Source organism: Hemitrygon akajei, chromosome 10, assembly GCF_048418815.1.
Source record: "Hemitrygon akajei chromosome 10, sHemAka1.3, whole genome shotgun sequence".
Lineage (NCBI taxonomy): Eukaryota > Metazoa > Chordata > Chondrichthyes > Myliobatiformes > Dasyatidae > Hemitrygon > Hemitrygon akajei.
This window is the reverse complement of record NC_133133.1, coordinates 142,310,077-142,337,649: the sequence shown is the minus strand read 5'-3', so window position 1 is coordinate 142,337,649 and position 27,573 is coordinate 142,310,077. Positions and strand designations below refer to the sequence as shown.

Sequence of the window (27,573 nt, the reverse complement as noted above, 5' to 3'; positions counted from 1 at the left end):
CAAGTTACAACAGACAATTAAAAGTCCGTACCAAACATAACAAAATGTCACCTCTCAAAGTAAATTCTGGCTAATGCAAGGCATTCAGTAAAAGTCTAAATGAAAGCAATACTATCCTGAACCCTTCAAAGTGAAGCATTGCATTTTCAGTGGGTGTTTCTACAATTGGAATGGTTTTTCTAATGTCTGAAACAAATAGAGAGTTGCTCCTGTCTCTGCTTACCCAACAGAGACAGAAGCAACTGTTGTTCAGCAATCAGAATATGTGCGTATTAGAGAGAGAGAGAGAGAGAGAGAGAGAGAGAGAGAGAGAGAGAGAGAGAGAGAAGCTGTAAGCATGTTGAACTGATTGCACAGCGCAAGCAAGCAGAATATTTGAAATCTTATCAGCTACATCAAGAAGCATTGTGATTTCACCTCACATTCTCAGCCTATTTTATGTGACTGTCTACAGATTTGGATATATTTTTTAAAAAACATTTATCAAAAGGGAAGAACTGCTCTCACCGAACAATAAAAAAGCTAAAAACAAAGGGAGACACACAGCCAAGAGGGGCAGAGTCAGGTGAGCCTGTGGACTCGTTGCTGAGCAGTGACAGATTGCCCAGCAAGAAAAGCCAGACTTCAACAACTGCACTTGAGAGAGAGCGCAATGAGTCTGAGGTGAGGAAAGCCCGAAATCCAGAACAAACGTTGGAGCCATTTGCTCTTTCCTGACCTCTGATCCCACCACTCCTGCCAGTCTGATCTGTGTCAGGTTTGAACTGCTAATAAAAACAACGGACGTCTGTGCTCGGCTGTAAGGGCTGTCCATTTCATTCTGTATTGCCTTTCATCTGAATGTGGACTAGAATGGATTAACAAGAACATTGGGAAGAAGACAGTCAATTAAAGAACATAATTCAAAGATTTCCTGAGATTACATTTCAGACTGCAATAAAGCTGCAGCTCCGACTATAAGCAACTTAACGCTAACAGGTACTGAAATTTTCTTTGTCTTTACTGAAGCTTTTCTGCTTTATTGTGCTGTAAAATTGCTTCCTCAGCCAACTACTAGAGATTGTTGCCGTGGTGATTTGAGTGTAGTTATTGGGTGCCAAAGTTTATCCAAGTAAGATACATTTTCCTTTGTAATATATAAGAGGCCCATGTAATTTTACTGGGACTTTGTAAATTGTTGATGATATGAAAGATTGCTGTCTGTACCAGGTTGAATTTATACGGCAGCCTGACTCAGACAGTTATAACCCCTGCTTGGTGACTTACCTCAATGATTGCTATGTTTGAAACCTGAAAATTCTGCCTGGTGTGATGCACTAATTGGAGGAATCAATGCTTCCGATCTTATAGTACATCTAAAATCAGACTGTGGTTTATAAAAATCTCTCAGGGGTGAACCTAATGTTGGATGGATTGACCTCCACCTATATTGCTTTTGTATTCAGAGACTGTTATTAACTGTATGCTCTTTGTAGGGCTGCAGTTTAATTTAAAGTGCAGTTAGAATTAAAGACATAGTATGGATGGGAGAAATAAAATACATAGCTATTTGACAAGCATGGGGAAAGCCCAGGATCTGTTTTGTCGTGCTATTTCTAAGACCAGGGCCAGTAGAAGGAATCAAGCTGTTAGCTCTGGGGGAAGTGATAATTTCTTCACGTGGGGATTTTAGTGCCATTTTTGAGTGCCAAGATGACGCTGAGTGTCAAGCTTTACATCATGGGTTAGGTATTTTGAATCTTTGAAGTCTGATAAAATGTGGAGAAAATGATACATTAGTAGAATACCCTGCCTAGTTTCAAACCCTTATCTGCAGTATTTATTAACCAAAAGTAATTGTCTTGAAAATACTTTACAGAAATTCTTTTCAAATCTCCTCAGTCACATCTGGTGACCTGCAAGTTATTATCCATGACAGGAAGATTCTTAACAATTCTTATTATGGAGTGCTAGTCATTGAATTTAGCATGGAGGAGGACATTAACAGCTGCACTTCTGGAAATTGTCTAATTATTTCCTTTCACATCATTAAGTTAAGGTTAATTGTAAGACCTGAATGTTGATAGTCCCCTGTAATCAACTGAGAACTTCTGGAGTATAATATGCTGTAGTTACACGATAATTCTTTTTTTGTATAAATGATTAAAAATTAAGAAGCTCCTGTTATGTAGCTTAAAAAAAGTCACAGGTGAGTGAGTTAGGGAGGAAAACTGCTGAATAAGAGGGCGAGGCTAGAAGTTCTAAGATTGTATCAAATGTAAATGCAAGAAAACTGAAGTTACTAATCTAAGAGACTACTATATAAACTCAAAGTTCCTGATTCATACCATTAATACTGCGAAGTACACAGCAATGAGATACTCAAAAGACAACGGAATATGTTTAAATGCTTCAAATATGCATATCTTTGTCAGTTTTAAAGATTAGTTTGCATTTTATATATCTGGAGTGTATAAATTTTATCCAATGTAACTATTAATGACTAATACTGGCTAGAAACCTTCTGCAACTCTGAGCTATGCTTTTTACAAAATGTCTTCCCTAAATTCATAAGATGCAACCAGACAATGAGCTAATCAGTTTACAATGAAGTGAAGCAGTTTAGCCCTTGATAGCTGTAACAGATTAAATGCATCCCATAATAAGCAGAATTACTGTCTGGAGTTCAGAGACATAGCTTCTGCATTTAGTAATTCACAGTGCATGCAGCATGAAAAGTAACAGGTCACTCCTGTCTAGCATTTTAGGATCTGAATTGTAACTCCTCTTTTGCAGCATACATAAAGCAAATAGTGATTTTCAGACTGGTATCTACCTCACTGTACACAGCAGGTATAGACAAAGGATTGCTATTAACATTTGGCTTAATCTGCAGTGAAATTGATATTTTATTTGCAGTTCGTTCACTGTGGCCTCTGAGCTGCGGGGGTGTGCAGCGGCGCAATATCTGAAATGTCCCGTTGCACATAGCCTCTGCTGCCGGGCAGATGCAATGAAGACAGACCAGAAAAAGTTTACGAAACATGGAAGATTTTCTTTGTTCTACTGTATTTCATTATACGCTTCAATTAATAAATCAAAAAAAAAAATCTTGAAGTACTGCACAGTTTTCAGGCTGAGTAAAATGTTCCTGCTCCGAGCAATGTATGGTCCCCGCAGCTGTAAAAAAAAAGTTAGATGGAATGTTTTCTCCCCCCTCTAATTGATATAATAATGTATATGTTTACAGGAGATATAGACATGAGTCATGTATATCTCCTGTAATTCACTATGATATCAACTACGGAAATAAATTGATCTCGTTTGAGTCCGGAGGAAACTGTGCTGATAACAGAGAAGTAGCAGCTAACCTTTCTTCACTGGATGCATTACTGTATCACAGTCTGCATCTTCTATAAATGATGGAACTGTCTTCAACATATCATCCAGATAGTAGTTTGCAGATTGTTGGTAAATTATTTTATATTTGAAGTTTCTCTACAATAGTTTAGGGCTCAGCCTTTAAATTGGGGCTCAGTCCCTGCCTTTGTAAAATTACCAGAGATGTTGCAGCAATCCCTTTTTAGCTGTGTAAGCAATGGTAAACCAGACATCTACTGAAATCACGTTGGCAGAGCAGGACGATCACCAAGGAAATTCTGCAATCCCAATCTAGAGATAAGATTAAACTAACACCAAACTGGGGCTTGAAAAGGCTGCAAAGAATAGCACAAAGGTAAGATGATGGTGGATAAACAGTTCCACAATTCTGAAATGTAAAAAAATAAGGGAGGTGAGTCTTTAATTCTTACACAGAAGAAAGTTGGGAAAGAGTGAGACTGTTCATTCTTCTTGAGATTAGCACAAAGCAAGGTGAGGAAAGACCGAGTAGGTCCAAGATTGCTTATGCAATGAGATGAGTTCATCAAAAAATTATGCTCTGTATTGCTCTGCAGTGAGAGAAGCTTTTTTGAATACAGGAGCAATGCCCAAAAGTTACCTTGATATTTGCCTATATCAGCTGAACTCAATTATGTTAATTCATAATATTTTATAGTGTCAAAATTCAGTATTTTGTCTCATTAATTGCCAACATCTGGAAACCAGACTAGTTATTTCATTGTATTTGAATGGTAATTAGTAACAAAGGAGATTCATTGTGTTCACTCTAAGCACTATGATAAAGTGATTTCCCGGTGACAGTTTTGCAATGACTTTTTCTGTAGTTTTGTAATGATGGAAATCATGTAACACATTGATTGCCAACAGACATCCAGGTCTTTCACTTTTATTTAACACTGAAGGCCAGCTGTTCTGTTTTAAGTGAATGATGAGTAATATATTGTTCCTTGAAAAAGGGACCACATGGTACCACATGTTGGGTCAGGAAGAACAGCTGTTTTGTCAGGCTGGAACCAGATTCAGCATAGCTGAAATATCATGACTAAAGACCTTGCTCCACATTTCTTTTCCCATGGATGTTGCCTGACTCACTGAATATTTCTGGCATTTTCCATATCTGGATTGTGATATGGCCCAAGCCCAGTTCAAGTATAATGTTCTAATTGGTTTTCTTGATCTTCAAAATGATTACCAACAATCCTGGCTAGCAAGAGATAGTGGCTGAGGGCATTATCAGAATCCAAATGAGAATAACAGAAAATATCAAAGGGCTATTGGTGGTAGAGATCTTCAACTCAGGCTATAATGATGGAAAATTATTCCAGTTAGGAACTTATAATGAGCACTTCATTTCAGACTGCTGTCAAGCACTATATATCTCACTGTTTAAAGTCTGTCAGTCTTTGTTATTACCTCCAGTGTGTCTCTGATTCCAGGGAGATGACAGCTGGTGGCATTACTGTTGTTTTGCAAGGTGAGCAGTGACTGTGATGAGTGGCCTTACTTTGCCACGCTGCAGTGAATGAAGCCACGACTCGCGGAGAAGCCGGTTTCTATCTCAGAATTGGCAACATGTGGAGGTTCGAAAGGTTCGAGTTACCTTGACAAAAAGCGGCCTGCTTCTATCTAGGATATGTCAGCTGACAGTGGTAAATTACGTCTAGTTAAGTATCTGGGACAGGTGTTTCGGTATGACGCCACTGTTAAAAATGTTCTATGTCATCAGATCTATCCTTCACAGGGATGGATAAAACACCGACACGTAGAAGCATACTTGACGAAAGGGGCATAGAGTGAAAGCCAAAAGTCAAAAATCAGACGAGTTCTCCCAACTAAAATATAAGTAAAACCTTCAGAAAATGAATTCAGTTCAGGACTGTCAGAGGCCACAAAGAAATTTCACTTTTGCCACTCCTGACAACAGGAAACTGTGAAGTAAATACCTATTTACCTATACTGGTTTATTATTATTGTCCCAGATACTGGGATACTGTGAGAAACTTGGTTTTGCATGCCAATCTTACAGATCACTTACTCTATCAATACGTTGAAGTAGTACAAGGGAAAGGAATAACAGAGTGCAAAATAACGTGTTCCAATGACACAGAAAGTGTAGTGCAAGCAAAAAATAAGGTGCAAGGCCGTGGCGAGTTGGACTGTGATTTAAAGAGTTCATCTTATTCTATGAAGGAATCATTTACGTAAATCATCTTACAACAGCAGGTGAAAGCTGTCGTTGAGGCAGGTGGTACGTGCTTTCAGGTTTTTGTATCTTCTGCCCAGTGGATGAGGGGAGAAGAGATAATGTCCAGGGTGGGTGGAGTCTTTGATCATGTTAGCTGTTTTACCAAGGCAGCAGGAGGTGTAGTTAGAATCTATGAAAAGGAGACTGATTTTCATAATGTGCTGATCTATGACCACAACTCACGGCAGTTTCTTGCCATCTTGGATAGAACAGTTGCCACTTAAGTCATGACCATCCAGTTTGAATACTTTTTATGGTGCATCAGTAAAGATTTCTTTAACCTCTTGAGGAAGTAGAAACATCAGTGTGCTTTCTTGGCTGTGTGTCTGCAGGCTATTGGCGATGCTCACTGCTAGAAATGGAACCTCCTGCTGTTAACGTACACAGGCACAGCCCACCCTTCCCAAAGTCAACGGCCAACTCTTCTGTTTTGCTGACATTGAGTGAAAGTTTATTGTCATGACTACATGCCACTAGACTCTCTGTTTTCTTTCTGTCCACTATCTCATCATTATTTGACATTTGGTCCACTACGGTGATGTCATCAACAGACCTGCAGATGGAGTTAAAGCAGAATCGGGCCATGCAGTCATTAGCATATAGGGGGTAAAGTAGGGGCCCAAGGACACATCGTTGTGGAGCACCAGTGTCGTGGATAACTATGGCAGAGGCTGCTTATGTGTGCCATGACCAGTACTTTCAGGTTTTTATATCTTCTGCCCAATGATGGTCAATGTCAGACCATTGGCAGTAGCCATGAAGGCACACTATCTTTATTTTTTTTGTACCAGGATGATAGTGAGGTAGGGACCTTAGACTGAAGTAGGAAGAGATTAAAACTGTTAAAACTATTCTGCAAACCTCTGCAGACACAATGTAACACTAATAGGAGGTAAATGTTCGGCTAGATTATATGTAGATGAAAAAGAGGCCAATATATTTAAAAAATAATAACAGCATTAATTTCAATTTTCTGTCAATCAAAAATGCATCATCTCCACAGAAATATAATATACAAATCTCTGGAGAAATAGGTAAAAAATGTATGACAATGTCAGTACAATGGAAAAGTTGTCTTATTGATTTCCAGTTGTGACTGCACGTGCACCAAAGAAGAGAACTCTTGCAATAAGTGTGTGCAACAAAGGTTAGCCAAATTAATTCCTGAGTAAAGATTTATATAATTGAACACACTGTCTGCATTTTGCAGAATTTAGAAGAATGAGAGATGATCTTATGGAAATATACAAAATACTTTCTTGGTTTAAGAGGTTAGATGTAGAGGTAATCTAAGCCTTGGGCAGTGGTTAGAAACTCAAAATAAGAGGTTGGTTATTCAAGACGTTAATAAAAAAATAAATTACTTCACCCAGACAATACTGATTGTCTACCCTGTGGAAGCTGAGCAAATTTTGAAGAATAAGGCAATCAAAGGAAAAGAGGTTAGTTCAGGAAAGTGGCACTGTGATCAAAGTTAAGCCAAGATCTAAGTGAATGTGGCAGCAAGCATGTGGACCAAATAATCTACTACAACACACATAAAATGCTGGAGGATCTCAGCAGGTCAGACAGCATCTATGGAAAGGAATAAACAGTCGTTGTTTTGGGTGAGACTTCATTGGGACTGGAAAGGAAGAGGGAACATGCCAGAATAGTAAGGTGAGAGGATGGGAAGGAGTACAAGCCAGAAGGTGATAGGTGAAGCCAGGTGAGTGGGGGAGGGGGATGATGTAAGAAGCTGTGAGCTGATAGGTGGAAAAGGTAAAGGGCTAGAGAAGGAGTCTGATAGGAGAGGAGAGTGGACCATGGGAGAAAGAGAAGGAGGAGAGGCACTGGGGGAGTTGGTAAGCTGGCAAGGAGAAGAAGCCAGAGAGGCAAGTTAAAGGAGCGGGAAGGGGAGGGGGATTAATTGATGTTCATGCCCACAGGTTGAAGGCTACTTGGACTGAATATGATGTTTTAGTCCTTCACCTTGAGAGTGGCTTCACCATGGCAGAGGAGAAGGCCATGTCAGAATGGGAATGGGGATTGGAATTAAAATAGCTGGCCACCAGGAAATCCTGATTTTTGCAGATGGAGTAAAGGTGCACGACAAAGTGGTCCCCCAATCTACATCAGGTCTTACCAATGTAGAAGAGGCTGCATCGGGAGCACCAGATACAGGAGATAGCCCCACAAGATTTGCAGTTGAAGTGTTGCCTCACCAGGAAGGACTGTTTGAAGCACAGAATGGAGGTGAAGGAGAAGGTGAATGGGCACTTCTTCCGCTTGCAGGGATAAGTGCCAGGAGGGAGATTAGTAGAAAGGATGAATGGACAAGGGAATCACTGAGGGAGCGATCCTTGCAGAAACGGGAGAGTGGAGAGGAGGTAAAGATGTGTTGGGTATTGAATGAAATACTGCTGCTTCTATCTCTTAAGGTCGTAAGTGTGGCTTCATCAAACTATACGCAAACTCTGAGTTTGCAAACACTAAGCAACACTACGTGCTAGGGTTTCATCTGTCCCAGTGTTGTGAAGGATGGGTCTGATGCCATAGAGTTTTCCTTCCAGCTGGGCCATGCCATACTATCTGTCTCTTGTGGAGAGGAACCCCTCTGACCGCAAATCTGATCTGCACAGAATGTCCTCAAGACCCTGCAGGAGGACATGGATAATGTATTTTGTTAAATACTTCACATATTTTCAAAGTTGTTTGGTTAACTATTTAAGAATAGAAACTTTCACACAAGATGTTGCTTGGCTGGTAGCATGAAAAGCCTTTCCTGTCTGATCATTCATACACGTCCAAGGTATCAGTGCCACCACCTGCAGCTCTCCAAGCAGCTTCAATCGAGATGAGATCATCATCCATCTACTTCAAGAGAGCGCATTTGTCGAGACGATCTGGAATGAAATGCGGAGGTCTTTGCTGTGATTGTGAACAGTTGCTTAGCATTGGACTCTGTGCTCTATTAGATATTCTCAGAGATATACATGAGATAAACATTAATTCCTGCTGGAAGATTACCATCTCTGTGAAAGCCGTAGCTTGGTTTTGCCACAGAAATTTTGCTGGCTTTCCAGTGGAAGTATTTTCCTGCTTGGATGTTGCGTGTTGGTACACTCCAAGCTGCAGGAGTACATGCCAAGGGAAGCTTGGTGCAGTCACTGGAAGGGGTGCATAGGTAAAGGCCATAGCTGAGTGCTCTCCCAGCAATGTACACCAGCTGGAATCTGTGTGAAAGCACTGCTCACCGTATGTGAGAGAGAATCTAGTATTTCTAATGGAAAAAACTGTATTTCATACAGAACTGATAAGAAAAGGCATTCTGTTGAAATGTATCTTGTAAGTGACCTGAACAATATATCATCCAATGAAGTTGAATATCAAATGAATAAAGTTTTTTTTTAAAAAAAAGAAAATATTGACCAATGGAAGTAAACCTATGAAAATGCTTCAGAGATGTAAAAGATAAAATGAAGATAAAGACAAATTTGAGTTTGTTAATGGGGTAGCCAAAAGCGTGGACCTTTTGCAAAGAGTTTAAAAGATAAAAGGTATGGAGGCATGGAGTGATTTAAAAAAGAATTTCTGAAGCTTAAAGACAATGAGAAGCAGATATCTATTGGAAGACAGAAACTGATGGGGTCTGATGTCAGACATTTAGGGAAAGGTCGTAGGTACAAGGACAAAAATCTTTAAATTTATGGCTTGGGAATCAGAGGACAAGAGAAGCTTGGTTCAGGGTAATGTGAGGGCAAGCAGAGTTTTAGATGAGCTGATGGACAACAGCTGAGCCAGGAGATGAATGGATCAGCCAAGTCCACAAGTAACCAAGTTAGTGATGAAAGTCTCACTGCACTCCAAAGATACTGCTTCATGCTTTACCTAGAAGGAACTTTTCTGAGGTAAAGCACTAAACATCTGAAATAGGATGAATAGGCATTTGAGATTTGAAACATGATTTTCCTTCTATAATTTTCTGACTGATCAGCTTCAGCATCTTCATGCCTGATACTCGTATTCTTTTTTACATTACTATCCAGAAGATTTCCATCTCTGCCATGAATTGCTAAGTGACTAGACAGCTACAAAATTTTAAGGGGGAGAGAATTCCAAAAAATTGAAGATGCTTAAATTGAAGGAAAATTTCCTCATCTGAATTTTGAATAGATGACCCCTGACCCTGAGACTATGCCCCTGCCTAGTTCTTGATACCCCAGCATTCATCCTGCCAAATTACTTCCAGAGAGCTGTGTTAAATAAGATGCCAACATTGAGGGGTGGGGGGGGGGGGGGAGAGAGAGAGTGAGAGATTAGTGCCAGGACTATAAGATTGATAGAGAAGTTACAATTGAAGGCTCTGATATTACTAGTTCAAACATAGGAAATTACTGATTATCCCAAAATGTATATTGAACAAGAAGCCTGACTGTACAACATGTAAGTGAGTAGATGGTAGGAAGCAGAGGAAAAAATCCTAGAGGACTACAAAGATAACTCTGCAGAGATATGACAGATATTTATGGTCATAGCATGGAAAGGGGCATACTATCCAACACATCCATGGTGACCAACGTTGCCAAGCTAAGTCCGATTTGTCTGTATTTTATCCCTTACCCCACTGAACCTTTCCTGTCTATGCACCTGTTCAAAAACATTGTAATTTTGCACAGTCCTACCATTGCCTTTGGCAACTCATGCCATAAATCCACCAACTTCTGCGGAACCTCCTGTACCTAATGAAATGGTACTGAGGGTATGTTCGTGGTCTTCTGCTGCTGTAGCCACCCACTCAAAGGTTCAATGTGTTGTGCATTCAGAGATGTTCTTTTACACACTACTGCTGTAATGCGTGGTTATCTGAGTTACTGTCACATTCCTGTCAGGTTGAATCAGTCTGGCCATTCTCCTCTGATCTCTCTCATTAACAAAGCATTTTCACTCACTGGATGTCTTTCCCGTTTTTTGCACCTGCAATTTCTTCTCTTGCTTTCTGCAATATTATTGGATATCCTTAGATATACATAGTCAGGCCCCAGGGATTTACCGACCTTTATGGGCTTCAACACCGCCAAATCCTGCTTTTTTGTAGTGTTGATAGGTTTAATGGCATCAAAGTTCTCTTTCCCAAATTCCCTAACTTCTCTGACCTTCTCCATGGTAAATACAGACAATGCATATTAATTTAGCCCCACACACCTCACACGTAGATGACAACACATATCTTCAAGGGGACCTATTCTCTCCTTAACTACTCGTTTGTTTAATATACTTAGGTTTCTCCATATCTGATCATTGACAAGCATCTCCTTAATGGATAAAATCAGTCAATAAAAAGAGGTACAGACTGAACTGGTTGATGGAAGAGGAGTTTTGAAGGTGGATGGTGCAATCAATTTTGCCACGGGGTGAGAGAAACTGCCTCAAACTCAGTCATTGGCCTATTTCTGTGCAATGACCAAATATATTTGGAGAAATCCAGAGGGAATTTGGAAGCAACAATATGTTCAAAACTTCTGAGAAAAACTGAAAGTTGGAATTTGGACATGAATCTCTAGCAACCTATTAAATAGAACAAAGTGGTGGCATAAGTTTTGAAAAGGAGAAAGCTAACTTCTGAAGTAAAAAATGCAGATTTCTATGTTGCTTCATGGGGGTTACGTAATTTGGAGATGAGTTACCAGAGATCTGCTGTGAATGTAATTGTATATAAGTGTTAAGTAGGAATCTAGAATATGAAATCAGAATACACAGGAAAAATAAGGGGAAGGGAGAGGGAGAGAGAGAGAAAAAAAAGTGGTTTCACAACTGGGCCAGGGTCCATGAGAGGAGGTTGCGAAGGAATGTATTAGATAATACGAAGGTTTAGCTAGTGAAGAGCCACCACTTTTATTATACAGTCATAAGCCTGAAACCTTAGGGTGGCTGAATGTTTCAGCTCTTGATTAGAAAGTTTGTGAATTTGACCCCCTTGTGAAGCTGACCTTGGAGGTAAATTGAGTGGGTTTGCCAGTACTGTGACTTGGATTAAAATGTGTGAAAAAGTGCCACATCTCATTTCAAGGCAGAGAGGCGGGGAATGAAAAGAGATGTGCACCAGCCCATCTTTTGAGTTTCTTGCTGCTCAGTCTGGAAAAGTCTAACCACAATTCAGATGAAGTCCATAATTCAGAAGAACATGGAAAAACTGAACATTTACATATAAAATGCAGACACTCTCTGGGCTGACCTTTAAATGTTCCTTTTATCTCTTCATGTCATAATCAAGGCATGAAAACATTGTTTTTGAAACTGAGCACAACAACGCTGGCTGATAAATACATCAAACTTCCAGGCCATGAACTACGGAACAGAATGTGAATTAGTATAATTGTATAGTTTAATTTAGCTGTTAGTGTTACTTGGAATTTGATGGCACAGAAAAGGGACCTTGCAGATAACATTTTGTTCTTAAACAAGCTGCAGATATTTGCACATACATAATTTAAGTGCTGGCTTGATATTTTTAAAACATATAAATACAGTTCATCAGGTACAGATGGTGAGAACATTTGGGAGCTGCTGGTCACCAAGTACATGACATTTCTATTCAGTATTCCCTCAGTGTTAATCTGGCTAAGGATAATGGACTACAACAATTATTCAAATAAGTACTTTCAGTGTGATTTCTTCTTAAGGGCATATTTACAATATGCTCGGTTGATAAAGGCACTGAGCCAAAGATATCAGGAAATCCCATTGCTAATCCTGTTCTATATAGAGATGATTGATCGGAGAAGTTGCAAAGGTAATACAATTAACCCTAATAACAACCATGAAATTTTGTTCATAATACTCCTGTGAAGCCCCTAGGGATATCTTATTGCACTAATGGTGCCATTATTCTGTAAATGCAGGTTGTTTTTTTTTTGCTGTTATTGGAAGAGAAACATCCAGCCAGAGTATTTGATTCAATCTTTTGTTCCTGTTGGAAGTTGATGGTTTGCATAGTATGGCATGACCAGGGTGGCACAGCAGCATAGTAGGTAGCACGACGACCCATGTTCAGTTTCTGCCGCTGTCTGTAAGGAGTTAGTATGTTTTCCTCGTAACTACATGGGTTTCCTCCGGGTGCTTCTGCTTCCTCCCACAGTCCAAAGACGTACAGGTTGATAGGTTAATTGGTCATTGTGAATTGTCCGTGATTAGGCTAGGATGATGTCGGGCATTACTGGGCAGCGTAGTCCGAAGAGCCAGAAGGGTCTATTTCGTGCTGTATGTCAATAAATAAATAAATAATCAAGGTTAACTTAGGAGGCATAGCTACTTGGATTGTTTCTTGAAACCGTCACAAAAGCCTCAAAAATCCAGTCCTGACATGGGTCATTGCTTCCAAACCTATACCTGAAGCAAATAAAGCTAGCTTATTTTTAATATGATCTTATTGGCCTGTGAAGGGTATCCGCATTTTGCAAAAGCTGCTAAACCTTTTGCTTTATTTGAGGAAGGAATAAATTTCATGCTTGTTACTCTATTTTGTGGTAGCCTTTAAATTGAACTAACGTTGTGCTTTTGACCATTCAAGAATATTTCTAAAAAACAATTTTGGATACAATGAGGAATGAACTTACTAAGTTTCAAACCAGCCATAAAACCATAGGACATAGGAGTAGCATCAGGCCATTTGGCCCATCATGTCTATTCCACCATTCTATCATGGCTCATCTGTTTCTCCCCCTCAAGCCCATTCTCCTGCCTTTTCTCTGTAACCTTTGGCACTCTTACTGTTCCCGAACCTATCAACTCCAGCTTTAAATATACCCAATGATTTGGACTCTATAGCCATCTGTGGAAAGGCATTCCAGAGATTCACCATCCACTCCTCTTCATCTCTGTTCTAAAGGGACATTGATTTCTTTTTAGGCTGTGTCCTCTGGTCCTAGACTCTTTCACCACCTGAAACGTTCCCCACATCCACTCCATCTAGACCTTTCAATGATATCCACTCTGATCGTTCTAAACTCCCGTGCGTACAGGTCCGGAGTCAACAAATGCTTCTCATCCCCTTTCATCCCCAGGATCATTCTTGTAAACTTCTTCTGCACTCTCTTCTTCTTTAGATATGAGGCCCAAAAACTGCTTACATACTTCAAATGTAGCCAGACCTTATAAAGGCTCGGCATTACATCCTTGTTTTTATATTTCAGTCCTCTTGAAAGGAATGTTAATATGGCTTTTGTCTTCCTTACCACCAACTCAACATGCAAGTTAACTTTTAGGAAATCTTTCACTAAAGCTCCGAAGTCCCTTGGTACCTCCAGTTTCTGAATTACCTCCCATTTTAGAAAATAGTCTATGCCCTTACTTCTTCTACCAAATTGCATGGCCATATACTTCCCTATCCTGCATTCCATCTGTGGCTTTGCCCATTCTCTTAACCTCTGCCTTCTGCAGGCTCCCGGCCTCCTCCACACAAGCTGCCCCCCCCACCTACCTTTATATCATCAGCAAAGCCACCACTTTTATCACCTAGAACATTAATATGTGATATGAAAAGCAGCAGACCCAGCACAAGCCCTGCAGATCACCACTAGTCCCCAGCAGCCAATCAGAAAATGCCCCCTTTATTTCCATATTTTGCCTCTGCCGGTCAGCCAGCCTTCTATCCATGTTAGTATCTTGCCTTGACATCATCTCTTTGCTTCATAGCCTCTTGTGAAGTACCTTGTCAAAGGCCTTCTGAAAATTCAAATAAACAATATCCTTTTTTCTATCTGGCTTGCTACTTCCTCAATGAATTCAAACAAATTTGTTAGGCAAGATCTCCCCTTAAGGAAACCATGTTGACTTCAGCCTACTTTATCATGTACGTTCAAGTACTCCGAAACCTCAAACTTCATTATGGATTATAAAATTTACCAACCACAGTAGTCAGGCTAACTTGCCTTTAACTTCTTGTCATTCGCCTCCCTCCCTTCTTAAAGAGTCCAATGACAACTGTGGTTTTCCACTTATCTGGAATCATTCCTGACTTTAGTGAATCTTGAACGAATACTACTAATGCCTCCACAATCTCTTCAGTGACCATTTTCAGAAACCTCAGTAGTAATCATCCAGTCCAGGTGACTTACCCACCTTCAGACCTTTCAGCTTTCCAAGCAACTACATTCACTTCCGCTCCTTGCCTGTTGAATTTCTGGCATTTTGCTGGTGTCTTCCATAGTGAAGACTGACACACAATATTTATTGTTCATTCATCATTTCTTTGTTCCCCATTACCACTTCTCCAGTGTCATTTTCAGGCAGTCTAATGTCCACTCTTGCCTCTCTTTTAATCTTCATTTATTTAAAAAAACATTTGGTATCCTCTTTGATATTATTAGCTAGTTTTCCTCATATTACATCTTTCCTCCCCTTATTGCTTTTTAGATGCCTTCTGCTGGCTTGTAAAAGCTTCCCAATCTTTGAGCTTCCTGCTAATTTTTACAATATCACATGCCCTCTCATTTGCTTTTATCCTGTCTTTGATTTCCTCTGCCAGCTGTAGTTGCCTCATCCTCCCTTTGGAATGCTTCTTCTTCTTTAGGATGTAATGGTCCTGTATTTTCTGAATTATTCCCGGAAACTCTTGCCATTGTTGCTTTGCCATCTTCCATTCAACTTTGACTACCTCCGTAGTCACCTTTACTCAATTATACCATCAACACATCTGAATTTAGCTTCTTCCTCCCAGACTGCAATCTGTGCTCTATTATATTATGATCACTGCCTTCTAAGGGTTAATCTCCCTGTACCTACCAAAACAAGTCTGGTTCATTATAAAGCACCAAATCACGAACTGCCTTTTCTGAGTTGTCATGACCACAGACATCTTGTAGGCTTTCTAGAAATTGTTTCTCTTGGGATCTGGTGCCAGCCTGATTTTCCCAGTCTACCTGCATACTGAAGTCTCCGTGACCACTGTAACTCTGCTTTTCTTACATATCCTTTCTTCTGTTGTAATTTGTGCCCCACATCCAGGTTGCTATTTGGAGACCTGTGTAGAACTCCCATCAAGGATTTAACTTTACCGATGAGGAACTTTCATCTTTATTTCACTTCTTGGATTTCACTTTTTTACCAACAGTCACCCCACCCACTCTGCCAACCTGCCTGTCTTTTCAATCGGATGCACATCTTTGGATATTTAGCTCCTAGCTATGATTTTCTTTCAACCATGATGCCCACAATGTTAAACCTGCCAATTTCTAACTGTGCTATAAGCTGATCTACCTTGTTTCATATACTGCATGTAACACTTTCAGTTCTGTATTTATAACCCCTCTTATGAAACTTGGCTCCATGTTGTCTGAATTTAAATTCTTAACACTTTCTAAACTTACTGTCTTCTATTTTCATTCTGGATATTTCAGTAACCTCTCCTGCACTCTCCTTCCCTTTTACCTTATCCTTGCTTTTTCAAGCTTTTGAACACAATCCCTACTATTTTGTTTAAAGTCCTATCCACAGCCTTAGTAATGAGATTTGCCAGCACCTGGTTCGAGTATGCTTTCAGGTGGAGCTTGTCGCATTGGAACAGTTCCCTCCTTCCCCAATTCTGGTGCCAATGTCCCATGATTTCAGACCCACTTCTCCCACACCAATCTTTGAGCCACATATTGAACTCTCTAATGTAAGTGACCCTGTGCCAATTTTCACATGGCCTCATAACAACCCAGAGATGACCACCTTTTTTGTTCTAGCAAGACTGATAAAATGAATAAATCCACAAATCATTACCTGCGAGACTTCTATGTAAATTATTTGAACAAATCCATTCTAATTGGATTCCAGACCACAGGACAAAACTGGGCTACATTTAAAAAATCTGAAAACTGGGCATAGAATGATACAGATTGGCTAATGTACGGACTGAAAACTGGAGATACTAAAGGCACTCTCCTAATATGGTGTTGTGGGAGACGGAGTATGCAAACATACATATTAGAAACAGAAGTAGGATACTCGGGCTCTCAAGCCTACTCTGCCAGTTAATAAGATTATGGCTAATCCACACCACAGAGAGTGTGTTGAGGCTAACACTGAAGTAATTGAAATATTTAACTCTCCACACCATTAATGAATTTTGCATTTATCTAGATAAATTAAAAAAGATTCACGTATCACTGTAAGTATAAATACACTATGGTACTTTAAAGCATAATATTTAAATCTGTTTGATTTCAAACAAAATCTTATCATATCTTGACTCTGGACTATGATGTACTTTTCTGCCCCAATGCCTTTTAAGGTAGGACATCATAACATACAATCATTAGATGAAATGGTTCCCTGCAAAATAGTCAACTGGAACCCTTAAACACACTTCACAGCTCACATAAACAGAAAAGGCTGCACATACTGAGCAGGTTAGGCAGTATCTGTGTAGACGGAGACAGCATGAAGGTTTCTGTTTACCAGAATTGAAATATATTTGAAATAATCTAGTTTCATATGCAGAAAAGAAAGATAGGTGAGGAACACAAAGGCAGGAGAAGCAAAGGTGAATAAGGACAAGAGGAAAAGAGATATCTGTTAATGCAGAGAGCAGATCTTGAATATAGTGGGCAACCAGGCTTGTAAGAATCATTTACATAAGTACTCAAAGCACTAATACAAACTCCAGTGCTTTCCCTTTGTGCCGACATGAGAAAAGTGAATAATTTATAACTTGAACAACAGCAGTGATTCTTCTCCCTGAAAATTTTGACCCACCAGCATATTCTATCTATTAGTTATCTGATCTATGCCGTGTTCTCCTTTTGTAACAAAAGTGTCATAGAAACTCATTGGAAAGCCCAAGGACTTACTATGTTGAAAAATCCCACGAAATAAATAAGTACCAGTTGGCCATTAATTCAACAGATGAATTTAGTGTTCTAGAGGATATGTAATAAAACCCTGAGGAAGAATTTGAAAAACACAAAAATCTGTGTAGACATTTTAATGTGCGAAACCCCCCTGTGAGGTGGTGGCAACTGCACAGGAAATTTGTGCTCATACTTCATTATAATGATTATAGCAATCAGCCCACACTAATCAGACCAAAGCTGGCCTTAGTGCAGATGCATGCTTCTCAATGTCTCAAGTGGCTAGCACCAGCTGCAGCTAGCCAGCAGTAATCAAACCCAGGTCTGCCCCTCTGAAAGGCAAGGTGATTGCAGGAGAAAGCTATTTCACAGCTGTGAGAGTATTGAAGCAGAGGCCATAGGTCATGGCCAGACTCAATGCCCTCAACCCACTCTAGAGGCATTGGTGGATGAAATGGAGAAGATAGGAGATGCTCTTTACCCACAAGAAGTTACAGGAGGAGGAGACTGCATAGGGGAGTGAATAGCAGAATTCTCCCTGTTCTACTTGCATGGGACCTGGAACCAGAAGAGGGAGAAGGTTAATAACATCACATATATGGTCAAACTCAGTGAAGACATCGTCATCTCCTTCCCCCCCCCCCAAATGCACCACTAACACAAGCTGTTCATTGCAATATGTCCCATCATTCACCTACCATCAATCTCTATCAAAAACAACTCTGGTTTAATTCACAAAAGTACTCACACTCACACCCACATCTCATAGCTTCCATGCAGCCAGCTATTCAATATGGTAGGCACATCAGCCAAACACATTACACATTCTCACCCACACTTCCCTCAGTGATGTAGGAGAATGTGACTTAAAGTCACCACCATCAAGGGCAGGCTGCCAGTACCCTGGAAGAGAGAGTCCTTTATGTTGTAGAAACGATGAAAGCATGCATTGTTGAGGCCGTGGAAACGAGAAATGCTTTTGGCAAACCCTGCTTCCCTCTCATCCCATAACCTCTTCTGATTTGATGTTTCTCTTAGCCGCACTTTTCTTGCCATATTAAAATTTTATTGATGGTTTGAAGTATAAAGCTAGTCTGTAAATGAATTGATATGTTTTTTGCTCTTTAGTGAAGGCACATCAGGTCGGCAGGTACAGTGGGTGGGCTAATGGGTTCTAAAATCGGATTTGCATTAAATTCTGAAGCATTAAAATGCAATTGATTAAAGAATGTGCTCCAGAAGAACCTTGACTGGAGTATAATGGGGTCTGGGGTGGTGTTGGGAAGATGTGTAGGGGACATAAAGAGGTAGCGGAGGTATTATGTCACAGCCAACACACACTTGTCTATGAACACTCTGCCAGTAATTAGCTGATAAGACAGTCTTCGGCATTCTACCTTCTCCTCCCCATCCCCACCCCCCACCTTCTGTTGTCCAACAGGCAATGATGGAGCCCATAACAGCTCTACATTAAACAGGATGTCACCAGCACTACCTGTTCTGTAAGCAGTCAGGATTTAATGCAATAGAATAAATATGCAAATGAACAATACTGATATTTTAGTTTACTGAAGGATGTTTTACAGACACAATCATAAATATTTTCCTATTTTTGAACATGTTCTTTAATCTTCAATCTAATTTTAATGGTTATTTAAGTTTATCGTTCAGTCACTTCGATCCTTGCACACCTTGAGGTCAAATTGATAATCTTTCCTCTGATAAAGAGCATCTGTCATTGGTTGTCAAAAACTAAAGTCCTGCAGGAAAATCACAGCCTCTGTAACAATGTCTGGACATTAGCAGCATGCCAACTATGGGTACAATGTCCTTTACCACATTCCTTCCATTGTTCTACCATCACCTTCCTAAACCTCCTTATCTCTAATCGCTTCATCTAACTTTGTTTCCACCCCTCCTAATATTCTTACTTACATTGTCCATCTTTATTTGATTACTCCACCATAAAGTGCATTTGATATTTTTCTATTTAATTGCAGGTTGGTGTGGCAGACTGTTCCACTAATAGGCTCTTTAATGTGGTGCAATATTTTATAAATTTAGATTTAATTGCTGTATGAATAGTCCACATACATTCTTGATTGCTAGCAATTTCTTTTAGACATTTTGTTTTGATAGGGTTTAATCAGACTGTAATATATACTCAGAGAGTTTCCTCAATCAAATGCTGAAGTGAATAAGGATCAACTTACTGAATAAATACTTTCAACATTCATGCACAAACAGCATTATTGGCCTATCCTTTGTTGTAATGTGATCTAATTATATTACCCTTTGGTTTTAGATTTCTCTTGTACTCTGCACATGTAACTTTATTTTTGGTTTCTTGAGCACTTAAAATATTGTTTAAAGGGTACTTGGCAGAATTACTCTTCCTAAATAGTTGTTGTGGATGTAGTTTGTGTTTGTTGCACAAATACAGCAACTAAATGCTCTTGAATAAAGGCCAGCAATAAATAAAATAAACAGAAATGTTGCTTTTCCTGCAAGTCATTTTCTGAGCAGCACAACTTTTGGATCTTTGCATCAAGCCATCCTCTTTTGCCCGAAGTTGTTCTGCCATTTCCAGTTAAACAATGGTGAGCATCATTAGCTTCTCTGTTATTTATACAGCAGAATTTATACAGCTTTTGCTTTTCAGTCTAAATCTATAACTAGAGTAGTCCAGTTGGTTCCACAATTACAGATTGTCAGAGCAGTCTAAAGCTAAATCCAAATCCTGGTAAAGCCCCTACATTGTGTATTTAATATTTCATTAACATTCAAGTAATAATGTAATATAATGTCTGATTAAGCATTCTTGCTCAGTTTAATAATTTTCATTACGGGTTGTATGAAAATGTATGTGAATAGCATATGTCATCACACCACCATGTTATACGTACGGAATTGCTAAAAAGTAAATACAAGTCTAAGACACGCATCTCTCAGCATCTCTTGTTTTTCTTTTAGTTTCATCTTTTGGAGTTACAAAGATTATATGATATATATGTACAATGTCTGAAATACATCTTATGGAAATGTTTGTTTGATGAACTTCAATTTAAAAAAATTGCAAAGTGTAACTGTGGTGATCAGTAAGTTTTAAAATGAACCCGAGATGACTATCTGCTGAAGTGCAGTGAGACGTTCAATTTTTAAGAAAAAGCACAGCATGCTTTCTTCACAAGCGGAGAAGACATTTGAGTTTAAAATGGACAACTTTTATGAGTTCATAAACAGTGACTACCAGGTTATAATAATCATAAATAAAAGAAGGAACAGAGATGTCTAGCTACATTGGACATATAAACATGTTCAATTGCACAAGGGATGACTCGCTCATGTATACTGAGGTAATTGAGCTGTAGTTAGAAGCAAATGTAGTGACCAATGAGAAGCAAGTGCCGGTTTTAATGAGTGAATTGGGTTTAAAGGCATACTGTTTGCTTTGAAGTTTAACTGCTCCAACTAAACCAGTTAAAATTAATTTTGCTGATATTGTAAAAGCAATGCAGGAACATTTAGAACCAAAACCACTGGTGATTACAGAATGCTTTAGGTTTCATAAGTGGAGTCGAAAGGAAGGGGAGTATATTTCAGTATAGATGATTGAGTTGGAGAAATTGTCTAAGCATTGTCAGTTCAATGATGGGCTTAATGATGCACTAAGAGATGGTTTAGTTTGTGGAACCTTACAAGAAAGCATTCAGAAATGGCTCCTAACTGAAGCACAACTCACATTGCAAAGAGCAGTAGAAATAGCTGTATCAATGGAAACAAGAAACAGAGGCGCAATCGAGCTGCAGTCAGGAATGAAAGTGAGCACGAACAAAATTCCAATGTCTAAACAGAAACTGGCCTGACTGGTTGTGGTAGGAGCTAGCATACACCAGCCCAAGGCAGATTTAAAAGTGGAACTTGCAGAGAATGTAACAAAGTAAGACATATACAAAGAGCATATCAGCCAGACAAAAATAAATTAACTGCAAAGTAAAGAGAAAAAGATAAAAAGTTAAGTTGCAGTTTCAAAAAGAACACTAATGTTCATGATGTTGATGAAAAATCTGGTAAAGATGAGTAGCGCTAAGATTTAAATATGAAAACTAACAATAGACAAGCAATTCACCAGAAGTGAATGGCAAATTAATCAAAATGGAATTAGACATTGGTTCAATCACAAACAAGAGAAAATCTGCAGATGCTGGAAATCCAAGCAACACACACGAAATGCTGGCAGAACTCAGCAGGCCAGGAAGCATCTATGGAAAAAAAAAAGTCCTGTCAATATTTTGGGCCTAGACCATCCATCAGGACTGATGTTATCCTGACCGACATCATTATTACCAGTAAGATGACAAGGAACATCTTCAAATTCTTAAGTCAGTGTTAAAAAAGATAATGGGCTCAGAACACAATGCAACAAGTGTGAGTTCTTTAAAGCAAACATCACTTACTGTGGTCACACTATTGACGCACAACGATTTGGAGTATTGTCAACAGTTTTGTGCCCCATATCTCAAAAAAGATGTGTTGTCACTGGAGAGAGTCCAGAGGAGGTTCATGAGAATGATTTTGGGAATGAAGGAGTTAATATATGAGGAGTGTTTGGCAGCTTTAGGCCTGTACTCACTGGAATTTGAAAGAATGCACTATGTGGGGGGTGGGGGGGGGGAATCTCATTGAAACCTACCAAATGTTGGAAGGACTATATAGTGCGGATGTGGAGAGGATGTTTCCTATGGTGGGAGTATCCGGAATTAGAGGGTACAGCCTCAAAATTGAGGGGCCACCATTTAGAACAGAGGTAAGGAGGATTTTTTTTTAGCTGAGGAGCAGTATATCTGTGGATTGCTCTCCCATGGACTGTGGTGGAGGCCAAGTCCATGCGTATATTTAAGGTGAAAGTTGATCATTTCCTGATCGGTCAGGGTATCAAAGGATATGGCGAGAAGCCAGGTGTATGGGGTCAAGTGGGATCCAGGATCAGCCAAGATGGAGTGATGGAGCAGACTCGGTCGGCTGAATGGCCTAATTCTGCTCCTGTGTCTTGGTCTTATGTGCTGAGAAAATTTAAGCAGTGGTGGATGCTCCAAGGTCAAAGGATGACTCTCAGTTGTGGTCCTTTTTAGGATTTGTCGATTATTATAACCAGTTCCTGCAAAACCTGGCTACTATGCTGCACCCTTTGAACTCATTACTGCAGACTGGAAAGGAATGGCAGTGGACAAAACAGTGTGAGGTGGCTTTAAAAAAGGTAGAGGTAGTGGTGACGTCAAACACTACACTCACACATTCTGATCCACAACATCCAGGGAACTTGCCTGTGACACCTCGTATATGTGCAGTAATATCACATTTTTTTAAGTGTTAGAAGAAAATGTCTCATAGCCTTTGCATCACGTTCCCTTACCACTGTGGAGAAAAATTAAGCTCAGATTGATAGAGAGGCTTTGAGTCTGGTTTGGGGTGTAAAATTTTTCATCCAGTACTTATGTGGGAGAGAGTTTACCCTCATTACTGATAATCAACTACTAGTGTCCACTTGCAATCCACAGAAGGGTGTTCCACTAACAGCAGCAGCGTGAATGCAGAGATGGGCTCTGTTTCACTCTGGGACACAACTAAATGATCAAGTTCAAGGGGACAACTAGCTGTGAAAAAGGAAAACCTAGCTGATTCCTTGGAAAAGGAAATACCTGAAAATTTTATGAAAGAGGACACTCCTTTTGATGTATCCTGCCTAATGTATATCAACAATCTCGTACTGCAGCAGAGATGATCCAAAGAGAAACCAGAAAAGACCCCACACTGTCTCAGGTCTATATGACAACCCAAAATGGCTGGAATGTGCAGCAGAAATACCAGTTCTCCCATTTTTACCATAACCGGGATGAACTTGCGGTTGATGGTTGCCTTATGTGGGGATTGACAGTTGTACTACCATCCAAGCTGAGAGCTAAAGAGTTGGAGGAGCAACATGTCGGTCATCTTGGCATGGCCAAGATGGAATCATTGGCTCAAAGCTTTGTCTGGTGGCTTGGGGTAGATCTGCAGATCAAACAGCTTGTCATGCACTATTCAGGATGCCAGTATGTACAGAAGATGCCAAGGCCAGTGCCTCTTCATCCCTAGAAAGAGCTTGCAATGCCCTGGCAGAGGATTCATGTAGATTTCGCAAAATCATTCAAGGGGACACATTTCTTAGTAGTAGCGGATGCAGCTACAAAGTGACCAAAAATCCTCCCAATAGTTTCCACTGCAGCCTCACACACTGCTGATGATTTGAGAAGCCTCTTCTCAAGGACTGGTGTTCCCCAACTCTTAGTAAGTGACAATGGACCACAGTTTGTGGCAGAACAATTTCAGTCCTTCCTGAAAAGGAATGGAATAAGACATATTACGTCTGCACCACACCACCCAGTTACAAATGGCTTGGCGGAAAGGTTTATCCAGAGTTAAACAATATCAGTAGAACGCACTGCACTGACACTGAATCAATAGCTTACCAATTTCCTCTTTGCATATCACAGCACAGCACACTCCACAACCAACAACTCACCAGCTATGCTATTCCTGGGTCGTCTCTTGCACTCATGCTTGGAGCTCCTCAAGCCCAATCTCAGAAGGAGTGTGCAGGACAAACAGTTGAGACAGATTGAAAGTTCATCCAACAAGGAAGTTCGATGTTTCACTCCTGGACAAGCAGTCCTGTTAATGGACTACAGAGGTGATCAAAAGTGGTTACTTGGAAAGATTAAGGACAGAACTGGACCACTCTCCTACACAGTAGAGATTGCATCTGATCTAATCTGGAGACTATACATTGATTCATTGAGAGCAGAATCAATTGTTAGAGAAGAAAGTTACCCAAAGCTATCAGAACCACTTCCTACGTTCCCAGAGTCAACTCCTAAAACCACAATGGAGGAGGCCCCAGAACCTGAGATTGTTTTCACAGCCACAAATCTCACCTACCAAGCAGAGTGATCCCCTGGTCAGGAAAGATGTTATCCCACAAAAGTAAGAAAGCTTTCATGGCGATTGAATCATCTCTAGGCCTAAAGAGGACAATTTAACATTTACAGACAGACAGACATACTTTATTGACCCCGAGGGAAATTGGGTAAAACTGGAATAAACAATGCAACCATACTGCGGCTCCGCTAATGAGACGTGTCTGAATGTAAATATTTTCAGTGCTAAAAACCAGAATAAAACCCTCTATACCAGCAGGTTAGAGAGGGTGCAGCTTCGACGTGTTACCGTGAAAGAAAAAAAATATACAACAAATAATGTAAGTTAGAAAAGTAAGAAAACTAGTCGGAGCAGCTGTAACGGGCAGCATGCACGGCCGGTGCATGCACACAACTATGGTGTGTATGGAAGTTGTATCATATATTGTACTGTATATACATATATGTAAGTTGACATGCATTCTCTATTGAGTAGGAATTTATAGCTATGCAGGAAAGAGTATTGTGTATTTAATATTTCAGTAATATTTGAGTAATATATAAAAAATGTACTATTTGATCAAATATTTGTTTAAATGATTCATTACAGTTTATATGTAAAAGTACGTAAATGGCATACGTCATCACACCACCACATCATATGTGCAGTGTCCCTGAAAAGTAAAAATGAAACTAAGGCATGTATCCCTTGGGCTCCCTTGTTTTTCTTTTTGATTAGTTTTATGTTTTGGAGTTACAAAAAGCACCTTATATTTCTAGTCACAAGGCCATTTTTAAGAATGTACTAGACTAGCAACTTCACAAAGTGGTTCTTCACTCACTTGAGGACTGTAAATCTTTAGAGTTTTGCACCAAAGAAAACTGGTTGCTCAGTCACTGAATATATTCAATATTTATCAGATTGATGATGATCAATTGATAATATTTTATATCATCAGGAAGAAGGTACAGGATCCTCAGGACTCACACCACTTGGTTCAGGAACAGTTATTACCCCTCAATCATCAGGCTCTTGAACCAGAGGGGATAATTTCACTCAACTTTATTTGCCCTGTGTTGTGATGGCAATGAGACAGATTCTTTGGGTCTCAAAGGCAAGGACTCTGGACACACAGTTTTGATAATAAGGAGTTTATTTACAAGGGGAGAAAAGCTTGGGAACAACACAAGCGGCTACAATATTTGCACAAACACGCTTAGAATAGACGAGCTTGGGAAAAGTCGAGTTGGCAGTACAAAACATGGGAAACGGTGTGGGGACAGAGTACAGGTACACATACAAGCAAGGGAAAAGTAACTATAATACCTGCCAACCCTTGACTCTGGGCAGGCACGGCTCTCTGCTACAGGGACAACAATAAATGCTCCCACAACCCTATTCAATGCACAGCTCACCACGTGTCTCCAGCGCTGTTCTGCAGTCTTCAGCCTGGAGTGAAGCAAGGTGGTCCCTCGAGGATGGCAAAAAGAGAGAGAGCTAAGCACATGTAGCACCCTTTATAAGTCAGGGGGCTGGAGGGTGCAGCCGAGGTGATTCACTGGGGGTGGGGCCAATGGCTTGGTGCTAGATGGGTTAATCCAATTAAGGTGGCAATGGTTGAGTGTGCATTGATTAGTTGGGAGGGGTGAAATGTTGACTGGCAGGTGGTGTGACCTCCAACCAGGTAGAGGGAAGTGCTGTCACTTGACAGGCACGGCACTGAACTGTTCCCACATCCTATGGACTCACTTTCAAGGATTCTTTATCTCATGTGCTCAATGTTTATTGTTTATTTATTTATTAGAATTTATTTTATTTTGTATTTGCACAGTTTATTGTCACCTTTTTGGGTATGGTGTTTCATGATTCTTTTAAGGTTATTGGATTTACTTAGTGTGCCCGTTAAAAAACAAATTTCAGGGTTTTATATGCTGGAATATATGTATTTCGATAATAAATTTACTTTTAACTTTAAACTTTGACTTTGAAGAGTGAAATCAATGGATTTTTAGAATCTAGGGGATCAAAAAGAAATTAGAATTGGAGTTGGGGGGTGGGAGTGGAGCAGAAAATCAGCCATCATCTCATTGTATGGTTGAGTGGGAGTGACCATGAGAACAATTCTGTTAGTCTTCCAATCCTGATGTTTTCCATTCTCATGACCTCTTTCACTTTCTCCAGCTGACCTATCTGGCAATGCTCCTCTTATATCACCTGAACAAGCACAAATTTCAGTCCAACTCATATAATCAAACCCTAATACAACCATTACCAATATCAGGTGCATCTAATGCCTCCAACTATTGCTGAAACCTTAAATGCTTCTCTCACACCTCCTCTCCATGTCCATTTTCTCTACTGTATTTATTCCTCGCTCAGTTCCAGTTTGTCACTTCTTACTTCAATTACAATTATTCCACAGCGTCAGCATTTCCCCATCATTCTCCATCTTTCAATACTCTTTCTCTAATGGGTTGAAATCAAATGCATCTGAAAACCATGAGTTCCACCATCACCTGTCTGCTGTGGATGCACATCTTCATTGATTTGCCCTCACATTCCACCGCCACCTCACAGCACAGTACCATGGCTGTGTTAAAGGTGCACAACAGACCTTAATAAACAGAAAAACTAAATTTAATAATTATGTAAAAGGCCCTTTCAATCCATGTGTGAAATTAAATTCAAGTTACATATATTCTTTAACAAAAGAAAACATGAACTTAAATTTGAAATGCATTTTTAAGTTTTCAAGATATTCTTAAACAATCAAACACTGACAAAGTGTGCACTGGGTATGGGCTGGTTACCCATCAAGGGCATAACTAGTTTAAAGGAAATGCTGAAACAGCCACAAAAAAAAAACTTTCAGTAGTCCCTTTCTCTGGGACACTTCTGTAATGTACCAGAACCATTTAATTCGATGATCGGTATGCCACTACGTGCTTGTCTCCATGGCAGAACTCCCAGAAGTCTCCACCCCTGCCCTGTGACTCAGTGGTAATATAGGAATGAAGGTCAGCTCTCATGACTGCTCTGGCCTCTCAAAGATGCTGTGCATGTAGCTTGAGCGCACCTCCCAATGAAAGTTAAAACCATTACTACACACCACAAGTGTCTAATATTGTCTTTAAGATTATTAGGCAGCATCAGCCTGCAATATGGTTCCTCATTCAT

General features: G+C 39.9%; 1 protein-coding gene across 4 annotated transcripts in view; it reads left to right on the top strand.

Moving 5' to 3' along the window:
- The first annotated feature begins 361 nt into the window (after positions 1-361).
- Positions 362-27,573, top strand: part of LOC140734747 (protein shisa-like-1) — a 176,202-nt gene continuing 148,990 nt past the window's right edge. For all 4 annotated transcript variants that reach the window (XM_073059185.1, XM_073059184.1, XM_073059183.1 and 1 more), the window contains exon 1: positions 362-978. The gene's annotated coding sequence lies outside the window, so the exon portion shown is untranslated. The remainder of the gene's footprint in view (positions 979-27,573) is intronic.